General features: G+C 50.5%; 1 long non-coding RNA gene across 5 annotated transcripts; it reads right to left on the bottom strand.

The window, feature by feature from the left end:
• Window positions 1–217: 217 nt before the first annotated feature.
• Window positions 218–4,897, bottom strand: LOC140646011 (uncharacterized). 5 transcript variants are annotated; one of them, XR_012040242.1, is made up of 5 exons: window positions 4,769–4,895; window positions 4,057–4,130; window positions 3,327–3,448; window positions 2,036–2,134; window positions 218–491 (listed from the first exon to the last, which is right to left on the bottom strand). It is a non-coding gene; the product is annotated as an uncharacterized lncRNA (long non-coding RNA). The 5 variants fall into 5 exon arrangements; XR_012040243.1 differs by lacking the exon at window positions 218–491 and adding an exon at window positions 1,583–1,662; XR_012040241.1 differs by lacking the exon at window positions 218–491 and adding an exon at window positions 1,599–1,665.
• Window positions 4,898–5,434: the final 537 nt, after the last annotated feature.

The raw sequence follows: 5,434 nt of genomic DNA, 5'->3' as shown, positions 1-5,434 counted from the left end.
CTTCACCACCCACAGGGAAACCTGGCCGGGGGGATCTAGGGAGCACCACCAGACGCTTACAGCAAGACCGCTGAAAAACAAAAACCCCACATTCCCTTTCAGCACATGAAAAAAACCACCACAGCAGAAAGTACAGGGATTCAGTCGGAATAAGGGATAGAAGAGGAGCTGAGCTAAAGCAGGATTCTAGGGAAACAGGTCCGCTCCAGATACAGCGCACGCTTTAACAGCTACACTGACTGCAACGCTTCAAATCCCTATTGAGACCAAGTGGTAGGATTTTCAACACCTTCTTCACCTAAAAGCGAACGCTCTTGCTGCTCTTGGAAAACGTCTCATCCCTTCCTTCCAGCACTGCTGCAGGGAGACAGCCCGGTGAGGCTGCAGGACAAGGCCGGACCGTCATCAGAATCTACGCTTACGGATCCACCACGACGGCTACGGCCCTCGCGCTGCTGCTGCTGCACGTCTTGCTCGCTCGGTCAAGAAAGCTGAAAGGGAAGTGTAAACCTTTAGAGAGTAACATGGAAAATAAAGAACACATCTCAGTAATTCACTCTACACTAAAAAGGTGGGCGTATGTTTATAGACATCCAACAACAAGACTTACACTAGAAAAGCATTTGAGTTTCCTTTTGCATTCATTTAACTTGCACAGCTGGGATACCGTTAAATCATCTCTCTCCAAAACGCACGGTTATTATGTGACCGGGGGGGGTTGTGCGCTATGTCATTAGGAGGGACATCTGCCCAGCTGCGCTGCCCAAGAGAGACGCTACTGAAGCGCCAGGGAAACGCACCATGGAAAGAGGGGCAGAAATAAAGTACTGCCGAGCACGCCGTCAAAATACCGGGGAAAAACCCCGTAACGTTCAGTTGCCTCTCTCTTGAAACATGGAGAACAAATACCTCACTGCTGAAATACACCTCCTAAGTTGCATGCCACAGCTATTGGGCACTTACAGTTTCAACAGTGCCAGTCGCTTTGTCAATGACACCGTTTTAACTTCTCTTTAAAGTTTCCATTTGATAGAAAAGTCAGTGAGATAAGAGATCCCCCAGACGGTTTCACTGGGGGGGGGGGGGGAGGTGCAGAAATCAAATCCCCAGTGCTGCAATACATCAGGCTACCAAAAGGGACCGGCAGATTTGCTAATGCTTTTGGCTGTACCGAAGCATGCAGAGGAACGCCTTTCGATCATATCTCGGCTGTTACAACTGAGAACCAAAGACCAGCGATGCCATCAGCTTTTGGAAGACGTGCTGGGCTTGGGTCCTTGGAAGGAAATTGACTTTTTTGGGTGTTTTTAAAGAGAGTGAAAAGTCTTGTTGCTGATGACTTCTACTGGCACGTCCAGCCGCTCCGATGGGAAGTTCATCAAATGCAACTTCTTTGAATGAGAAGGATTGCCAGTCGGGAAAATCTCTTTCCAACTGAAGTCAAAAACTACACACTGTAGCTTCAGGAAAAAGGACCTTCTTGAAGCAGTAACTCACCAAAACCACATCACTGGCGGTACTTACAAGGCTGCTAACGCTTCTTGGGAAAGCCTGGAAAACACGCGGAAGCGACGCCCATTTGTCCCGTTTTGTCCACGTCTCTTCTTTGACCTTGATGGCTTTTCGTACGGATGCTAGGATCGCAGTAAGGCTTTTCAAGTACTGCTACAAGACATTTTAAAACCTTACTGACTGAAAAAGCAGAAAGCTTTTCCCAGGAAAACAAAGGCTCTTTCTTCTGAACACCTCAACTCTTCCCAACAGTTTCTTTCCTCTTTTAGTACAAAATTATTTTCACAGTATCATTTCATAGGAAGCACACAGAAGATTATGCTTTCGGGAAGAGAAAAGAAACGGAGGGAAGTCAGCTTTGCGTAGGCACGCTCCAGAACACGCCTTTTTCTATCCGTAGTATTTGTGTTGAAATACTTCGCAGAAAAACTACAGGAGGAGAGGTGGCACATTCTTCACCTTAACTTTCAAGTCCCCGCTACGAGTACCTTAGGAAAAACGCAGGCACACATCGTAGACATACCGTGGACTTGCAGACCACTACGGATCCTTTCCGTCCGTCTTGCACTTTCCTGGCAGAAGAAAGGGCGACCGCGGCGAAATGGTGGCGGCTGACATTCTGCTGAGAGAGGAAAAAAAACCCTTTAGCATAAAGCTGGGTAGGAATCTAAAGCTTCCTGTTTTGGTGAAGCTTGGTGAAGACTACAACTGAGCGGAGGAAAAAGTGTTTTGCATCGTCTTCGGAACAGTTGACGATACAGGCCGCTAGAGCTTGTGCGCTTTTTAGACAACCGTGCCTTTTTTTGACTCACGGGCAGCTTTGGTTTGCGCAGCAAAAAGACGCAGCAAAAAGCGCAGCAAGAAGACGGCACGCCCTCAGACCCAGAGCACAACCCTCCGGACGGCCACACGCCCCTCGCTGTTTTGATGAGGAGCCGCCGAGCATCCCTGCGAGCACAGCTGCACGTGCAATATCACTTTCACCTACGCCGATTTCAGCGGATGTAGTTTCTGAAGCTTTACACCGAAAACCGTATCTTGACACTTCGCCACAGGAGAAGCGATCCGTAACTAGAACCCCACAAAAACCTAGAAACACCACTTGCAATCCCACAGCAGCGACAGCTTCAGAACTATTTAGACCAGGAACAAGGGAGAAAAATAACACTGCTTCATCGCGCGCACGGGAAAGCGGCAGAGAAAAGGGTCAGCATTCGTAGCCCTCACAGGAAACAGGCATTCTCCTTCCCTTCCTAAAGCCCTCTCTTGGGTCTAAATACCGCAGCACTACCGTGGCAGTATCGAGAGCAGGGAACAACAGCCCCGCCGCTGGACATTTACGTAGCGGCATACATAAACAGAGGGACACGTTTTGCCACGCACAACCCTGAACTTCCTGAAAACTCACGTTTACCAAAAAAAGAGCCGCTTGGAGCATACTGCCCAGCAGCGTTTGGCAATAAAACTGCCATGTGGTGGACCCACGCAAATTGCTCGGTAACTTGCTATTTGCTTCCCGTTGTTTTTCTTCCTTCGGAAATTCTACTTGCGGCCAAGTTATTCACTACGGCTTCAAGCATTGACCTTCCTGGGATTACCAGCACGTCTACACAGGCAAGTAACTTACCTGCTCTTCTACCGTTGTCCAAATTCCAATTACAGTCATGAAAGAGGAGTGAGAGAGAAGAAAAGGAGAGCTCAGGCAGCAAGAGAGCTCTGCAGGCTGCCGCCACTCAACGTCGCACTCTTCTTTTTAAACCACACACACGTGCCCCCCCACAAAAAAACAGACCAAAAACCCCGTGACCTTGTACCTTTTTTCTTTCAGAGCTCATCCCTGTCTCAGCACGCCGTCTTGTCAAAGCGTGAAGTGCAGATGATCTGTAGCCCAATGACATTTGCGTGCGATGGATACGTGTTCAGAAGGAGTCCAGATCTGTAAGACGGGTGCCATTTTGGTGGTTTTAATAATCATCACTCGAGTGTATCGACGGACACGTTTGGGAGGAAACTAACTGTTGTGGTTTAGCCCCAGTCGGCAATTAAGTGCCACCCAGCTGCTGGCTCACCCTCCCCCCCCAGGGGGATGGGGGAAAGAAGCCAAGGAGCAAAAGTCAGAAAACTCGTGGCCTCAGATAAGAAGAGTTGAATCATTGGAACAACATAAGAAGAAGAATGAATTATCATGAGAAGGAAAACAACAAGAGAGCAAGAGAGGAACAAAACCCAGGAAAAAACAAGGGATGCAAGCCCTCACCACCCGCCGACCGATGCCCAGCCACTCCCCCCCAGCAACGATCCCTATCCCCCGGCCAACTCCCCCCAGTCTCCATACTGAGCGTGACGCCAGATGGCATGGAATAGCCCTTTGGCCAGCTTCCATCAACTCTTTTGGCCGTGTCCCCTCCCAGTTGCTCATGCGCCCGGCAGAGCGTGGGAAGCTCAAAAGTCCTTGACCAGTGGAAGCATTTCTTAGCAACAACTAGAACATCACTGTGTTATCAACATTATTCTCATCCTAAAACCCAAAACACAGCACTATACCAGCTACTAGGAAGAAAATTAGCTCTATCCCAGACGAAACCAGGACACTCATTCCCTTTTAAACGCAGCGTCTCCTTGGGGGAAAAAAAAACGTGTTAGAGACGGAAAAAAAATGACAACTCGGGGCTCCCAACCACCACCGAGCAGTGGGGAAATTAACGAAAGTGAAGACAAAGAGCAGCAACGCTGTAATCCTGATCACGGACTTCAGAGACCCTCCAAGTCTACACCTCAAGCCTAGGAATGACTAGTCCTTTTTTGGAAGGACAAACTTTTTTTTTTTTTTTTTAAAGTCCTAGACTGAAGGCTCCACGGAAGAGAATGCGGATTGACCCACAGCACAGCATGCCATCAACACTCTAATGAAAAAACCAAAAAATGGAATAAAAATCAAGTTGAAATGTCAGTTTCCATCACATTTCACTCATTCTATTTCTACTGGCATCTAGGTGCTCCAAAATTAACTCTACTGACACCATAGTTCACTAACAGTGTAGTTGTGCATATAAAAAGAAAAGGCTCTTGCCAACTTGCCCATAAAGTCAGTCTGAACAAACAGAAGAGAAACACTTGACCCTGAAGAAGGTAACAGGCAGCTCTTCATTTATCCGAGATGAAAGTTCATTCTTTTACCCAAAAGGAGAACCTTCGGAACTGCCAAGGGACCAACCCAGGAACGAGGCATGCTCTGTTACCCGCAAGTCTTCATCACCTTTTCTGCACTGGCAGCAGATTTGCCTTTTCTCTGGGTTTCAGGCGGAGCATCTGTAGCGTCCCTGAACTCGCAAAGGTTTCTCCCCGCTCCCCCGGCCCCATACGCGCGATTCCCTGAGCGGCAAGCGGGACCGACCACACAGGATTTTCTGCACGTGACGCCAAAGGTGACACTGGGAAAAGAGGAGGCAAAAAATGATCCTGTTTGTCACACCCAGCCGACGGGGAAAACACAGGGGAGGGTTCTGCCAGAGGGGCCCTGCGGGGCCAGGCCGTGCACCTCGGGAGCTCCAACCGACCGGCCCCTCTCCCCTTTGCCAGGTACCGGGGAGACACCGCTGCCTCCCACTGCCGCCTCGCCCGTGCCCCCTCACAGCGGGGCTGCCCCAGGAGAGCCGGGGCACCCCCACCTCTCCCCCACCCCCAGGAACGGGACCGGGAGACACCCTCCACGCAGGGAGGGGCGCAGGGCGTGGATTTAATCCCCGAGGGAAGAGGCCAGGCTCCCCGCTGGCAGAAGGACCGCTCGCCTCCCTGCTGCTCAGAGCCGCTTGCTGGGGACAGCCCGGCCTGCGCCCGGCCGCTCTGCAGCCCCGCTGGGAGCGCAGTCCGGCCGACGGATGCTCCAGCGAATAGACGCTCCTGCTCGTGGCCGCCCCCGCTC

This window comes from Ciconia boyciana, unplaced genomic scaffold, assembly GCF_034638445.1.
Source record: "Ciconia boyciana unplaced genomic scaffold, ASM3463844v1 HiC_scaffold_110, whole genome shotgun sequence".
In the NCBI taxonomy this organism is placed as follows: domain Eukaryota; kingdom Metazoa; phylum Chordata; class Aves; order Ciconiiformes; family Ciconiidae; genus Ciconia; species Ciconia boyciana.
Note: the sequence above shows the minus strand (reverse complement) of the source record. Positions and strands in the feature narration are given on the sequence as shown.